We start from the raw sequence: 15,351 nt of genomic DNA on the forward strand, positions 1-15,351 counted from the left end.
GTGGGGAAATTCATGGGCCATTGATGTGAAGCAGGAACAAGCATATAGGGCAAGTCACTCCTTAGCCGACCCTGCTAAAAGCAGTAAATCATGGTGGCACTGTAAACACAGCTGCGAACAATCAGTTGGTGAGCATCCACCTCAACCAGGCCAGAACTCCGATCAGGGTCCTCAGTGGTCCCAGTCTCTGTCCTTGTGACGGTCATGAGGCAAAAATGAGGGAAACTTCGGACCATCTCTTATAGGTCTCATTCTTTTATAAGTTTTGGTCCATTTGCATATTGGGGTTAATTGTCCAATTACAGCTTCAGATTATGAAGCTCCATCAGTCTTGTTTTCTCTCTTCAGTCCACTGTTGTTAATGCTCTTGGGCCTAAAACTTGCATCGGTTGTCCTTGGTCCCAAGCTAGAAAAGGAATTGTTTTGTCTTCCTACTCAGTGAAGAGAGCTTACTAACACTTAATATGAAGCTCAGAACTACACACTAAAGCAGCACAGAATCTGAAAAATACAAATGCTAAAACTTAAGGCATCAGAAGAATAATTCAATGGCATCATCATCCTGGCTAGGTGGTTGTCCTCATTCAGGGCAAATTTGGGAGAGAACCCCCAGAGGGGTTGCTCTAGAAAAGCAGATTCAATTGGCCCCTCCCCCCAACTGGTTTGGGAAAAAATACCTCCTTGGAGAAAAGTGGAAAAAACTGTTTATTAAACAATAAAACCTCTTGCTGCTCCAAAAGAGATGCCAAACTCAGAAAAGTCCCCTCCCCGAGTTGCAGCTTAGCTCACTCAGTCTTTAGTCAGTCCCTCCAGCGCTGGAAATGCCGTGGCCCAGGCCTGGCCTGGTGACCCACAGGTGCGAGCTGCCGGTGCTCTTCTGGGTGGTCAGTCCAGAGCAGGTTTAATCAGGTCCAAAAAAAAAGGAAAAAAAAAACAACACAGTCCAGTGAACTTCTTTGCTTCAGCTAGCTAGAACTCACTAAAACAAAGGAAAACTCTGTCCTGCTGTCTGTCCATCCTCAGACAACAACAGTCCAGGAGGAGGAATGTGGAGGAGTAAGTGCAGTGTCTGAAATGGCTAAGTCAGACCAGAATGATTTGCCATGTGATAAATTATCCCAGCTGAAAACCTCCTTAGCCAGCAATACACATCCTGTCTTGGTGTGAGAAAGGAAAATCTAAAAATAGTGACTGCAGAACACAAGCACTTTTGCAACTATAAAAGACCACTAGGATTTTCATGAAATCAGAAAACTCTTCTACACTCTCTGAGTGTGTAGAGAGTTCTCAACATGAAAATGTTCATGTTGAGTTACTTCCCAAGGATTGAAAGGAATTGTTGTGGTGTGTGTTCAGTTCCCAATTGAGTTATCTCCCCTGTTTTGTATTGTCCCCCTCGTTTTGTGATGATTCCCCCAGTTACAACCCTATACCCAGTTCGATGGTTCAGTCCTGGTTCCCCCTTTCCCTCGAATGGTGTCCTCCCTGTCTGGGCTCGCTGCCAAGCCCTTGTCTCCACCCCTGTTCCCCTGGCAACTGCCCCTTTTCGTTATATTTTCCCCTCCTCCAGAGCCCCATTCATCTCCTGAAACCCCCCCATCCTTCCAGAAACTTCTCCCTTCCACAGGGGGTGATTGGGCAGGTGCCCCCAGCCCTTCCTTTGTTCGTGTATCACTTGTTGCCACCGGTGTCAGTCATGTTGAATTCCCCTCCTCAGTTTCCCCCGATTGGTTCTTGTACACCCCTTTATATACTGCTTCTCCCCCTTTTGTCCTGGTCTTTTCCCGCCTGGACACGGTGGAGAAAATGATACATTAAAACCACTAGACTACACCGGGCGTGTTAAGACCCTCTTTTCTCTCCGGCTTCTCCGCCTTGCCGCTCTTTTTGATACTGTTGCTGCTGTCCTGCCGAAGCGCTGCCCAGACGTCCCTGACGGATCCGGGTAGTGCCCTTAGCTGCTAGCTGCTGCTGTGCTCCGAGCTAGCCCCGGCCGCCTTCCCCCCCTGCTCGGACGGGAGGGAAGTGCATTCGACGCAGCAGCGCGGCAAGGAATTAAGGAAATTCTCTGCACACCACGATCATTCATTGGTGTCATTGACTCCTAATCGATACTATTTCTTCACTAGCTGTTACATAGGTACCTCTGCCGCGCTGCTGCGTCGAGTGCACTACACTCCCCTGAGAGCGGGGGGGAGGCGGCGCTGACTAGCTGGGAGCACAGCAGCAGCTAGCAGCGGGGGGGCACTGCCTTAATTCACCGGGGCGTCAGGCAGCACCTTCAACAGGGCAGCAATATCGAGAGGAGCGGCAAAAGCGGAGAAGCTTGAGAGAAAAGAGAGTCTTAACTCACCTGGTGCAGTCCAGAGGTTTATTGTCTCATTGCCTCCAGGGGATCCAGGCGGGAAAAGGCAGAGAACAATGGGCAACAGCAGTGTATAAAGGGGGTGGAACATAGGTACAAGAACCAATGGGGGAAACCGAGGAGGGGAATCAGACATAACTGACACAGACGAGAACCAATGATACAAGAGCTAGGGAGGGGCCCCAGAGCACTTGCCCAATCACTCTGTGAGGAAGGGAGAAGTTTCTGGAGAAATGGGCAGGGCCCCGGGAGATGGCCAGGGCCCGGGAGGAGGGGAGAAGCAACAAGAGGGATGGTAACCGTGGAAACGGGGGTGGAGACAAGGGCTTGGCAGTGTGCCCAGACTAGGAGGGAACCATTTCAGGGAGAGGGGGAAACCAGGACTGAACCATCAAAATAGGTTTAGGATTACAACTGGGGGGAACATTACAAAATGGGGAGAACAATACAAACAGGGAAGATAACACAACTGGAAATTGGATGCACACCACAACATACCTCTATCATGCACTGTATGTCATCCACTAGCAGTATTTCTTTTGTTTTTCCCATGTAGTAAGTCTGTTTAAGTCTTATGTCTGTTTCCTTGGCCTATTCAAATAAATAATTCATGTTGTAATAGGCCTGATCGGACATTATTAAGAACTTGCCAGCGAGGATGGGTTTTGGGCTGCTGGCCACCTCAATAAAGCTGCTGTCTACTGCCAGAAATCTGGGCAAAGGCAGGGACTTGTCTAAGCTCTCCCCTCTCCATTTGTAACACTACCTCACCTGCCTTGCCTATTCCTCCTGAAAAGCCTCTAAGCATCCAACAGGGCACTCCAGCCACAGGACTCATCCCACCAGGTTTCACTTATGTCAGTGATATATCTCTGGGACTGGACCAAGGCTTTAAGCTCCTTTTGTATGTTCCTCATGCTGCATGTGCTGGTATAGAAACATTTCAAGTGTGGTTTGTTGTAGCTGACACCCTGTGGAGCAGACTGAGGGATGTCACTAGCACTCAGTTCCTTAAGTTTTGGCCTGCCATTTCATTGCTTATCACTGGCAAGCCTGGTTTTGTCTCCTTCTCCCTTCCAATCTAGTTTGAAACTCCCCCAATTAGCCCTGCTAACTCCTGAGCTAAGATCCCTGTTCTCCTTTGAGACAGGTGGACCCTGTTTGTTGCCAGCAGTCTCACTGTTGTATAAATGGACCCATGATCAAAAAGCCCCAAAATTTTACTGGTAAAGCCAATCTCTGCATGATCCTCTGACACAACCACTGGAGTCCTTAGCTGGCTCTTTTAGAACACCAGCAGTCGTGCCAAGGTGCATGGAACAACTCCAGGATAAATTCACCAATAGCTGAATTTCAGAGCTGCGACTCTACAGTGGGATTAGCTTTACCAGCGTCAGGGAGAAAAGTAAAAGAGTCAACAGATGCTCTCTGCCTGATATTCCAGAAAGTCTTTAATCCAGAAATTCAGAAGCGAAAAAGCACAGCTCTGCAGTGGTTTATATACAGGCCAAAACTGGTGGGTGGGTACAAACAGCCAGTCAACAGGATAACTTCAGGGGAAGAGTAAAGGGAGTGGTTTACAGCCAATGAGAGCAAAGGGGAGGAGAAAGGGGAGTGGTTTACATCAGAGGTGGATATAACTTAGGGAGAAACCAACTTGGAACAACATAGGGAGGGTTTTGGAAGCAACCATTCTCAGAGAACCTGGATTACAAAACTGAAAACTGGGGTAACACAAACACTAACTGCAACAATCTTCCTGTTTCTTGCCCCATCATTCCCTGCAACTGGCAGGACAGAAGAGAAGACAATTTGTGCTCCAGATCCTTTGACCAGTTGAACCAAGGCCCTGATTGTTTGCAGCCCTATTGTTGGGAGTTCATTGGTACCCACCTGGAAAATCAGTAGAGGGTAATTGTCACCGACATGTTTTATGAAAAATCCTTTACTTAGGATTTTCCCCTCCTGAGAGCTGAGAGGCCTCAGGAACAAATTCTTACCTGCTGCTGTGGAATGCAACGGGGGGAGTCTGTGACTGGCCCCGTCAAACTGTTTCCAATTAAGAGCCTATCACAGAACACCTGTCCGGGCCAGTCTCGGTCTGAGAAGAGTTTAGTTTACATTCCTATTCTATTCTTAGCATAGCCTTGTAGTGAAATCCTTCTCTCTATTCTTTTAGTATAGTTTTTATATATTATATATCATATAATAATAAATCAAGCCTTCTGATACGTGGAGTCAACTTTCTCATCTCTTCCCTCATCCTGTGACCCCTGTGAACGGGGTAACAGGTAATAATCAGTGGGCCATACCAAACTGAGAAGTTTCTTTGTGATGTCCCTTACCTGGGCCCCAGGGAGGCAACACACCTCCCTATGAGTTGGGTCTGGTCAGCATATTGGGCCCTCCATTCCTCTCAAAAGGGAGTCACAAATTGCGGTAATCAGAGGTTTTCCTGGGCCTTATATCGAACGTGCCCCCCTCACACACCCCCCCTGTTACACACACCTGGTCTGTCCCACAGGTACTTCGCCCCTCCCCTGTGGGCACGTTCGATCACAGCTTGACCTGTGGGGGAGTGGGGAATGCCTGTCTTATGCTCCACTCCCCACTGCTGGACAATCTCCAGGAACTCCTTGGAGGCATACGCTGGGCCATTGTCAGTCTTGATCTCCCTAGGGACCCCCAACACTGAAAAGGCTTGCAGCAGGTGTTGTTTAGCATGCGCAGCCCTTTCCCCTGTGTGGGCAGATGCATAAACCGCACCTGAGTATGTATCTATGCTGACGTGTACGTATTTCATGCGACCGAAACTGGGAATGTGTGTGATGTCTGTCTGCCGCACTTCACAGCTGCCAAGGCCTCGGGGGTAAACCCCAACACCCAGGGATGGCACTGCCTGAAGCTGGCAATTGGGACAGGTGGCCACAATGGCTCGAGCCTGACTTCGTGTTAGCTGGACTTGGCGGATTAGACCTGGAATATTTTGATGGTATTGTTGGTGACTTAGTTTTGCCTGTTGAAAGATGTCTGGAAGGGGTGCCATTTCTGCTGGAGCTGCAAGGGAATCTGCTTTGCGATTACCTTCTGCGATCTCGCCTGGCAAATCGGTGTGTGACCTCACGTGCATCACATAGAAAGGGTGCTCCCGCTGTGAAACCAAATAAATTAGTTTTGAGAGCAACCTGTGGAGATGCTCATCCTCAATGTCCTTGAGAACTGCCTGCTCCGCCCTGGACACTACTCCCGCCACGTAGGCTGAATTGGTAACCAAATTAATTGGCTCCGAAAACTTCTCAAAGGCTCTCACGACTGCGGCCAGTTCAGCAATCTGGGGCGACCCCTCCACAAATTCAACATCAGCTTCCCAGTGCTGGGTCTGGGGATTTCTCCAAGTAATCACCAACTTGTGGGATGCTCCAGATGCATCAGTGAACACAGTAAGCGCCTTGAGTGGCCTACGACTCCTTTTCTCAGGAGCAATGAGGTGGAATTCCTCGTTGAACAGCTTGTGTGACGGGGCCTGGACTGATACCTGTCCACTGTAGCTGTCCAGGGATAGCTGGACACTGGCATTGTTCTGGAGTAGGTCATTGAACTTTTTCTTTGTCAACTTCTCAGGAGAGCCTTTGCCCTCCTTAGCAAGATGGACTGGAAGGTGAATACACTCAAAGTCAAAACCGGCCAGCTCACGCAATCTTAACCTGGCCTTCCAGATCAGCTGAGCTATCAGCTCCTGTGGCTGTGTGATGGTTTTGGATCTCTGATGGGAGAGGAAAACCCACTCTATGATTAGAAGTGGATCTTTTTGTACTTCAAACCACTGGAATATCAATCCGTGTATGTGTGGTAACTTCCCCAAAACAATGAATTCGAAAGGCAGCTCGGGCTTATAACGATGAGCCTGCCTCTCGGCCAAAGCCTTCTGAACTTTTTGGAGGGCGGTTTTTGCCTCTGGGGTCAGTTCCCTGGGAGAGACTAGCTCTCTCTCTCCCTTCAGTAAATTGAGAAGGGGAGCTAGGTCCCTGTTAGTGAGACCCAGCCAAGGCCTGACCCAGTTCAAAGACCCACACAAGGAATGGAGATCTGCTAGGGTTTTGGGATCACTCTTAATTTCCAATTTCTGCGGAACAATGGTCTGCGCAGTGATTTGCAAGCCCAGGTAGTTCCAAGGTGGCATCCTCTGAACCTTGTTTTCCTGCAATTGAAATCCAGCAGAGGTTAAAACTTTAACCACTAGGTCAAGTGTGTCTTGGAGTATTATGTCATCGGGGGCACACACAAGCACATCATCCATGTAGTGTAGGATGATTGCCTCTTTTTTCTGGGCGCGCACTGGGGACAGCAATGAAGCCACGTACCACTGGCAGATGGATGGACTGCATTTCATTCCCTGTGGCAATACTTTCCAGTGGTAGCGCTTCATTGGGGCTTTTCGATTGGTGGTAGGAACCGAAAAGGCAAACCTTGGAGCATCTTCTATGTGTAGAGGGATATGGAAGAAACAGTCCTTGATGTCTAGGACAGCCAATTGCCAATTTTGGGGAAGCATCGCTGGGGAGGGCATCCCTGGTTGGAGAGACCCCATGTCCACAATTCTTTTGTTTATTTCTCTTAAATCTTGGAGGAGCCGCCACTTATCCTTCCCTGGCTTTTTTATTACAAAGACTGGGGAATTCCAGCAGCTAGATGTCTCTTCAATGTGTCCTTTAGCCAATTGTTCTTCCACTAGCTCCTCGAGCGCCTTTATCTTTTCATTACTGAGTGGCCACTGTTTTACCCAGACTGGATCATCATTCAGCCATGTTAACTTGTGGGCGAGGCGCTCCACAGTGGCCGCTTTTAAAAATCCTGGGGTGTCTTAGGAATGACCAGTTTGACTCCCCACTGGGACATGGTGTCTCTACCCCACAAGGGAGCTTTGTAATTAGTAACAAATGGACGGACACTGGCCAATTTTCCGTCTGGTCCCTCAATTTGCACGATGCTTTTTGATATCTTTGCCAATGTGACTCCTCCTACACCTTGGATTTGGCCAGCCACGGGCTGCAAATCCCAATGTGACGGCCACAACCTTTCGGGTATGATTGTCACATCTGCCCCTGTGTCAAGCAACCCTTCCACGTGGAGATGTTCTGTTCCACGCATCAGGTTGCATCCCATGATGGGTTTGTCCTCGCCAACCACTTCTGCCCAGTATACACTAGGTGCCTTGTCATCTACCGAAATGTCTGCTGGGACAGGAATGGCCTGGGCGATGATTTGCCCCTTGGCCAAATAGAAGGGTGGCTGTGGACAACGCGCCAGGAGAATGAGGTTAGGTATGCCCCCTTTGATGGTCATGGGAGCCACCTCAATCTCCATGGGTGTGTGTGCAGTGTCCCCAATAACAAAGTACTCACTGTCCAATTTTGTGCAATCTTTTGTCAAGTTCTGCGAGTCCTCAGGTAGGCCCACTCCAATGACCATCCACTGGGTAGACCTGAAAGCAAAAGCTTTGGTGGTCACGAGCTTGAAACGCTTGTGAGACCACCAGATTTTATCCTGTAAATGGCAATGTTGTTTTCCCGCATCCCACTTCCCTTCCTCCCCCCTTTCTGTTTTGAGGGAGGTTTTCCCTTCAGGGAAGCCCGCCGCATTTATGTCGTGGCGCTGGGCGGGTTCGCGCTGACTTCGGAGTTTTTTGGTGTGAAGGGTGTCTTTTGTTGCTGGCTTTGAGGGCAGTCCTGGGCAAAGTGTCCTGGTTTTTTGCATATGAAGCAAATGACATGTTGAAGTTGTTCTGGTGACATCTGTCGCCTCCTGACTCCCGGAGATACAGCTGCCACCGTCTCTGGGTTTGTTGGCCTTGACCACGCCTCCCGTGCAGCAAACAGTTCCGCCTTCCTAGCACAGGCTTCGATCATCTCTGCCAGTGTAGGCGGGGGGTTGAGAGGCAGTCCCAGGAGCACCCTGGTGCAGACTTCATTGGCATTCCTCTGTGCCATCTCTTTCACTATTTCCATTTGTGTCTTGGGGTCCCGTATTTGTCTCTCAACCTGTGCACGGAGTCGGTCGACAAACTGCAAGAAACTTTCTGAAGGAGACTGTTTAATGTCAAGAAAACTACCACTAGGTTCAACAGTTGGTAGGTGGTTAAAAGCCTTGTATGCAGCTTTTGAAACCTTATCGAGAATGAATTTGGACAACACCCGAGCTTGGTCCTCAGGCTTATCCCACTCCCCCTCGCCGCTTAAATGTTCATAAGTAATGTTATTGTTTTCTAAATCTTTGGCACCCTGAGGGGTTTGTTTGAGTTCCTCCACGAGATCTCTGAGAGATCTCTTCCAGGAGCTTTCCCATAGATCAACCTCTGACTGGGTAAGCAGGCACCGGAAAAGATCTACTATATCAGTAGGAACAAATTCAAGGGATGTTAATGTAGCTCTCATCATGCTTCTAAAAATTTCACTATTTCTCCCAAATTCTAATCGACTTTTACATTACTCGCGCTTTGTATGATATGAGAAGGGCTGATAGGTTCTAGGACCGGCCCTACCACCTGTATATTGAACAGGGGCTACCAAAAGGATTGCTTCTTCCTCCCGGTTTTTGACTCCAGGGTTTCCCTTTTCAGCCCCACCCCCGTGGGACCCGGCAGGGAGACCACCCCGTCCCCAAGCCCCACTCCCATGGGAACTGGGAAGGGGACCACCCCCTGCCTCAGCCCCACTGTCTTGGTAAGCAGGCACGGAAACACCCTTTACCCCGCCCTCATGGGGAATGGGAGAGGGTACACGCCCTGCCTCTACCCCCCTCGCCCTGTCACTTTGGTAACTAGGAGGGGGGACATCCCCTCCCCCTGCCAGCCCCCATGGGAAGCAGGCAAGGGGCCACCCCCCAGCCCTCGGCCCCACCCTCTTGGGACCAAGGCAAGGGGGCGTGGGGAACAGGCAGGGAGGCGGGGCAACCGTGGGAACCAGGGACGAGGTCACCAGGTGATGTAATGGGGGGCGGGGAGACAAAGGGAGGGGGAGGAGCATCCGAGGGAAGGAAAGGGTTGTGAGAGTGGAAGGGGTTGGGGACAGGTGGGCGAAAGGGATTGTGGGAAGAGGAAGGGTAAGTGGAGGGCTGAAACACGTGGATGCCGCCGTTTTGGGCTCCGGCCATGTGGTCAGCAGTATACTGAATGCCAGCCACGTGGTCGCATCCATTTTGGGAAGTGGGGGGGTGAGAACGCGAATTTGGGGTAACAGAAGTTGGGTTAGAGGGGTGAACTGAAGGTGCTCTGTCAGCCTGCGCACAACTACCAGGGTACTGAGAGAGAGGTGGGAGGCCAGGGAAGCAGTGGCAGTGCCAGTTACCTTGAAATTGCCGGATAGCCTCGCTTGACTTTCTCAGTTCAGGGGCAGAGGGAGTGGGAGGAGCTGCGGGAGGGGAGATTTGTGCTGGCCGTCCTTTAGAATCCCTCTTTAGGACTGCTTTCCGAATCACCAGGAACACAGGAAAAAACTGAGACACTGTCCCATCCCCTGTTCCGCTTTTCTGTTAACAAGTTTCCTATTTTGTCCCAGGCAGAGACAGAATGAACATTCTGCTGGGTAAACTGAGGGAAATGTAAAGAAATCCACTGAACAAACCGTTTCAAAACTGCTTTGGAGACTGTACGTTTCCACTACTTAGGGTGTCTAAAACTAGGCTATAAATGCCTCTCTGTGTAGCAGAAAACTTAACGCCCATTTTGCTTTCTGCAGCACTCTATCTACCATCTATACAGCTAGTACAAACAAAACTGAAAGCACTGAGTCCATAGCCAATCCGGGAAAGAATTTGGGCAGCCTCCCTCCCCCTCCTTTTCGGGGGAGAGACGAACTGCTTGCGTACAAACCACGCGGCTTTTAAAATGGCGGGGTCCCGCCGCCGGCTTTTTTGCTCCACATGGCCGCCACGCGGGAGCCGGCCGTGCCAGTTCGCCGCTGCTTGCTGGGGTCTGCCGCTTCCCGGGCGCGACCGCTCACAGCAAAAACGCAAACCTCGGCTCCCCTGCCACTGCCCGCGCCGCTGCCGGGGTGAAAGCTGCCCGTAGCACTGGGTTTACCGCGAAACCCGACCGCGCCACAGAATTGCGCCGTGCACAGAGGTGCCGCCACTTTTGGGAGCTGCAAGCCGTGGAAATCTGACCGATGGAACCCTGCTGCCGCCGAGACGGCATACAGACAGTGCCGAGCAGCTCCACCCACGCAAACCGCGTGGAATCCGCAAACCCCATCGGGACTGGGTTTTCCCTTCACCGGGAGCTCATCCCCACCCTCCGGGGGCTCCCCCAGGGTCCCACTAACACTCGCGGGGAATACTCACCCCGCCTGGGGACTGTGGCTGGCTGTGAAAGCTGTATAGAAGTCCTTGTCTGGAATTGGTCCGCCATGGGCGCGGCGGGTTCTCGATTCCACCCTCTAGACTTCTTGCCAACAAAACCGCGACGAAGAAATCAGAGGCAGATGAAAGTCCCAAAAGCTAACGTAATCCACTAGTGGAATTACCAGCTCCTTCATGGCCGTCGTGGGAGACGAACACGTGGGGCGCCACCTGCAGTAATCCGAGGTTTTCCTGGGCCTTATATGAGTCCAATCCGGCTAGCTTAAGACTCTAGCCCACACGGACCCGCATAGACAAAGGTAAAAGACGAGAGGCGCTCTTCTCCACGTGGGTGCAAGTATCCTGTTTATTGGCTTGGGGCAGGACACAGGTGATGAGTCACCCAGGTAAAAAAGAGGGCTTGGAACTCTCACACAGGAGGTTTTATACCCTAGGGGGTGGGGGCGGGGGAGAGAGAACCAGAGCCAATGGGATGCCATTGGGGAGGGGTGAAGTACCTGTGGGACAGACCAGGTGTGTGTAACGAGGGGGGGTGTGTGAGGGGGAGACCATGTGATGAGGGAGGGGGAAAACCCATCTACTTTACCCAACATGCTCAGTAGAAATTGCCCATCACCAGTGCAACAACTAAATAAACTATTTAGTGCAATACAACAACAAATGACTACTAGACTTCTTTTATTCTTAACTGAGGAGATCATGATGCAGGGGGCTAGGCTGCTCTGCCCTGGGTGTGAAAAACACCAATCACTTGTTTTAAAATTTTAAAAGTTTATTAGTAATAAAATAGTTATAAAGTTAGTAATAAAAATTAGAGCAATAAGAATTTGGACAATCAGAGTTAGGACAATAAAGGACAATAAAAACAAAGAATTACAGACGTCCAGATGCTTCTTGGGCACTAAGCCCCAAAAAGCATGGCTCTCTAACAAAGGATTGACCTTTAAAAGCAATAGCCTGTTGCATATCATATATTTCATACATGATTCAAAAATTCTTTTCAAACAAAGGGTGTTTTCTGCTTAACTTCAGCTTCCCCCCTCATCTTGTAAATCAGTCTTCTCTGGTTCCTCAGAGTCTGGGCCTTCCTGATAAGGAGGCAATAATTATTTTCTTGGAATCCTGTTGTATCTCCATCCAGAGAGGATAATGAGAAGAATTTCTTAGTTATCTTTTCCATTCCTTGGATCAGTTACAAAAAGTATCTTACATCACATAGTTTCTATTTTAATATTATGCTATAGCCTAAAAACTATATGTACTATACTATTTAAAAGAGATTAATACAACATAACTTTCCAACATAACACATATAGTATTCTTTTTAATATTTGCGAAGAGCCAATCATACATTATGCATTTTTCACACTGGGTGATGCCTCTATCCCAGAAGAACCTTCATCCATGTTTCCCTGGTCCTCAGATTCCAGGGCTTCATACCTATCATATAAGGGTACCTGGGAAAATGAGGTAGATTGGGAGTAGATCTGCCTGCCACCCCAAGCAGAAACCTGTTTACATTCCCCTCCAGCTCTAAGATCCCCTCCTTCCACCTGGTGGTGAGAGGGTAGGGGGATCCATTGCTTCCTGTGAAGTGGACGGCAGGTCCCTTTTTCTAAGGCATGGTAGAATGCAGCTCCACCAGTCAATCTCCTCCTCAGAGTTCCTGATACTTTAGTCTTTCTACTTTATCTCTCATCTCTGCCACCAGGCTGACCAGAACATTCACCTGATCACACCTCACACTGCTGTTCTCCTTGCTGTCCTCTGAGAGCAGCACCAGGCTCTGGCACTCCCTGCAGACTGAGACCTGGACCTCTGCAGGCTTTCGTGAGTGGGTCACCATGTCCTTTCTGGTGTGCACAGAGGAATCAACTTTTATCCAAGTGGACACCATATCTGAGCTTCCTCGGCGAGGGTGATGACCACCAGCTGAGCTAACTACTTGAGCTGCAGCACCCTACCATGCCCTTGTTGGCCTGCTACGTTCACCACGTTCCAAGCCGATCACAATCCTTGGGGGAAGGTTTTGTATGGGTGGAGGTGAGCATTGTCCCTGCTGACACTGCCCACACTGAGTCACAGTTGCTTCTGAGTCATGGCTCCACTGCTTCCCCCTTGGGACAGGGGCTGGAGGGCCTTTCTCTGCTCTGGTATCAAGGTATTGCAGAGTAGGAAAGCTCTCCTTGCTCCCTCAGCGTGATCCCTGGCTCTAAAGCACCTCTGTGCAGTTCGTCTTGGAGTCTTCTCTGAAATGGCTCTAGGAATCTTTCTCCTACTTCTGAAAAGGTGAACTGTCCACAGGGAAGAATTCAAAATGTCCCTCTACAGTTCTGGAACAAAATGGGAAAATCTAAGTGTTCAGCTTCAGAAAGTGGTCAGGATTCACATAAAAAGGGCAAGACACTCACCAGCCTGTGAGTATTCACTTTTGCACCTGTTAGGCAACCCCACAGTTTTGGCTTGGTTACGCATCTCTCTCTGTGAGCTGGCTACGCTGGTTCACCTTTCAGAAAAGGGTGCAAGAGCAAAACAGCAGAACTGATAAAGCTGCCTTGCTCCTAGGATAATACTAAAGCTACCTCTTCACACTACTTTAAACAAGTTTATATTGGTTCAACACTTTGTATGATTGTCCTGGTTTTGTCTGGGATAGAGGTAATTTTCTTCTCAGTAGCTCCTACAGTGCTGTGTTTTGAATTCAGTATGAGAATAATGTTGATAACACACTGATGTTTTACTTGTTGCTAAGTAGTGCTCACCTTAAGTCAAGGACTTTTCAGTGACTCATGCTCTGCCAGTGAGAAGGTTTCCAAAAAGCTGGAAGGCAACATGGCCAGGACAGCTGACCCGAACTGGCCAAACAGATCTTTCATACCATAGAACGTCATGTTCAGTATATAAACTGGGGGGAGTTGACAGGGAGTTGCCAGTCACTGCTCAGGGATGGGCTGGGTATCGGTCTACTGGATGGTGAGCAACTGTATTGTGCATCACTTGTTTGTCTTGGGTTTTATTCCTCTCTCCTTTTCATTGCAATTATTATTGTTATTATTATAATTTGCGTTATTAGTATTATTATTGTATATTACTTTGCTTCAATTATTAAACTGTTCTTATCTCAACCCACAAGATTTAATTTTTTTCTGATTCTCCTCCCCACCGGGATGGAGGGAGGGAAGGAGGGAGCATCTGCATCATACTTAGTTGCCCGATGGAGTTAAAGTACAATGATGGAAACAAGAGATTGAGATTCAGCAATCAGCACACTGAAACTGGATTTATTATCTTGCAAAACCAGGGTTTCATTGATTGGAAGAAAGAGAAAGAAAGATTAAATAGGAGACTGCACATAGCAGATTTTGAGAGTTCTGAATGCTGCTGTTATTTCTGCCATTTCTCCCATCTTCTCCACACTTTTTTTCCTTTAAATTAAAGCAAACAAAAAAAAATTGGGGAATATTGTGGTTCATGACCTTTAAGTATTATATGGAAATGCCTGATTATCACACTTCTCTTTTTTCTCACCTAAGTTAAAATATTTTCAACATTTTTCAAGTAAATCTGTCTGCTGTAGAACCTAGAAAAAATGTTCTCACCATTTTACATTCTAATTCTTCCAAGAGCTGTTGTCAAATAACTCTTCAGGTAGTTTTACCTAACAGACTGTCTTCTCCCTAAACTTTCAGCAAGACTTTAAATCCAGTATCTGCATATAATCTAATTTGAAGTTGTACCTTGCACTTACTCTACCATAAAGTTCTCATGCTTCTTTCTTCTACATGAGTCTCTAGCAATTGGTCAGTCTTCCATGCCATTCATTTTGCGTAACTTCTGTATCAGAGCCTTAGCCAAGTGCTCACATAGCAACATTGCACATTGACATTCTCCATCCCTCATTATTCTAACAATTATGCTTGCATTTGATGCTGCATAGACTTCTCCATTCTAATGAAAGGAAACACTTTTTCAGAAGTTATTTGTTACAACTCGGTTTTAATTTTTGAAGGTACATCCTCTGTAAAACTGATTTACTTGATTGGGACAGAGATCTGTTGAAGACATCAATTGGTTGCCTACTCGGCATTCAAGCATTTTGGATTGAGAAAAACCTGATGGTTTTTCTCAGAATCACAAGGTTAGAAGAGACCTTCAAGATCACTGAGTCCATGTACTCTCAGTTGATCTGAACACTCCTTACCACCACCTGAGGTTGGCATAAACATTGTAAATTCTACAAATGATAGAAAAGTGAAAGAACCAGGATTTGGCTTAAGTTTCCTCACACAAGATTTTTTATACACAAGCATAAAAATACAGTACTTGCACAAGCAGTTGAAAGCTACTGTTTGTTGAAGTTTAAACTCTTCTTTCTGAGAAAATGCCCAATTTAGATTAAGACAATTTTGTTTGCTAAGGCAATTATTTCAGAATTATTGAAAACCACTAAATGAAACCAATTCTGTGAGGCTGGGGATTTTTTATTTAAAGTCACCTATTCAATAGTGTAACTTACTTTTCAATGAACTTATTAGCATATTAAAAATCAAATGGATGTATTTATGAGCTATATCTTGTACAAAAATTAGAAATGGTCAATTGCAAGTAGGTAGTTGCGAAAAATGCGTATT

Source organism: Serinus canaria, chromosome W (genome assembly GCF_022539315.1).
Source record: "Serinus canaria isolate serCan28SL12 chromosome W, serCan2020, whole genome shotgun sequence".
Taxonomy (NCBI): Eukaryota; Metazoa; Chordata; class Aves; order Passeriformes; family Fringillidae; genus Serinus; species Serinus canaria.